We start from the raw sequence: 1,850 nt of genomic DNA, 5'->3' as shown, positions 1-1,850 counted from the left end.
GCGAAAATCATGCATTAATGAAAGCGTTCCACCACTGCTAAGCATTTTTGAAGATTGAGGCTGCAATTAGGCTACATAAATACAAATAAAATGTGCCGTGCTTACATAGTCTGCGTTACTGCAAATAGACTGAATCATGCTATTTGCAGTCGATCAACAGTCTTAGTCAAATTCCATGATAAGTTCCTTGATATGTATAACACGACTGTAACCAGAGTGACTCTTGTTCGAAAACAGCTGATGAGAACTGGATATGGTCAGTTTCTTAATAAAGACCTCCTTGCCGGACCAGTAAGGAATGTCGGACGTGGAGGCTTGTGACAAATGTGATCGCCCTCAAAGTCACCAACGTCGCCGATGACGTCATCAGAGCAGTCGTCATTATCATCAGTAGCGGTATCAGGGTGCGCAGAACTCAACCCCAAAGGCTCCTCATACGTAACAGCTATGGGAAAACCAAATTTTGAAAACCAAATTGCTTTGCAAATGAGTATTTCTCGAAAACAGTCCAATCTGGGTCCAATCAAAACATAAGGTTGACGGAAACTCGGGGACTGCGCCTACCTGATGAGCCCAAAGAAGGGCTCGTCGTGAGCTGTTTATATATATATATATATATATATATGAATATGAGAGTAGCGAATTCAAGTCTGAAAACACAGGTCAAATAAGTATTAAATCTCCAGCTGGATATGTTCTATTACGGTTTCGTCAAGAATAGAGAATGCTACTTGATTCATGCAGAAAAATTGCCTCGTTAAATAACGCTCGAATTTACAATGATTCAGTCAGTGTGAATAGCAACAAACCATCATCGTGGGAACAAAAAGCACACTCTAATTTTCATCTCAGTGTACCCTGTGCGTAAAGACAGGATTTCATTCCCTTCTCTTCACTCTCCTTTCAACGTTCATTCTGGGCTCGTTTGAACTGCCTGAGGAGTTCGTGATACAAACCACTTTCAGTATATTAGTTCCTGCCTAAACATGTGTTCCATCAAACAGATGTTCCATTCAGCAAATTTTGTCCTAAATCGTTAGTTTGCAACTTTTCACAAACTGGAGTAACGTCCACCCTGAGGGTTAGGTCAGGTAGCAAGTATCTAAGCGAGCCGAATTTCATTCAGAAGCATCCTGATTCGACTCACTTTATTGCTGGAGCAAAAACTGTTGCCAAATTATCAAATCGCAATCTGCCTACTAGCCACTCAAAACGGTGCAGACATCAACAAGCCCAACCCGGAATGCTTTATCTTTTTAGCCCGTTTCACCGGAATATCAACAATGCAACAACTTCCAGCGGTTATTAGATACATGTAAATCGTATTCAAAGGAGTTCGAGGGTGTGGTTGGATAGTGCTTCTGTACCAGTCTGATAAAATTGAGTATAGTTCTCCCCAGAGTAGCCAATTTTTTCCGGTGAAGGGAGAGGAAATTCGTTGTGATGAAAGCACGTTGTTACAGATTTTTTATATAACAAAATGGTTCCAAAGAATAGAAACGGCGGGAATGAGTCGAGGATGCATTCTATGTTGCCAAAATCCATTTCTTGCATCTGCAAACAGAAAAGGTTCTTTTAGACATTGTCGTACGTACATCTTCCTACTTACTCTGTTATTGCTGGTGATACTTCCCACCGACAGTGGGAAGGAAGCTCCTCTAAGTCGCATTAAAATCAGTAAACGGCCAACTAGAATGTATGGGCACAGTTTTCGTTACGCTGAGTACCTGCCAATACCTGCCCGCCCACTCAAAAGATACTGGAAAGCAAAGGCTTTTAACTGCCATAGTATGTGAATTATTACTGGGTTTCCGCGTCTGTCAGTTGTGTTTATTTTCTTCTAGATGGCC

The sequence above is a fragment of the Opisthorchis viverrini genome (genome assembly GCF_000715545.1).
Source record: "Opisthorchis viverrini unplaced genomic scaffold opera_v5_19, whole genome shotgun sequence".
Taxonomy (NCBI): Eukaryota; Metazoa; Platyhelminthes; class Trematoda; order Opisthorchiida; family Opisthorchiidae; genus Opisthorchis; species Opisthorchis viverrini.
Note: the sequence above shows the minus strand (reverse complement) of the source record.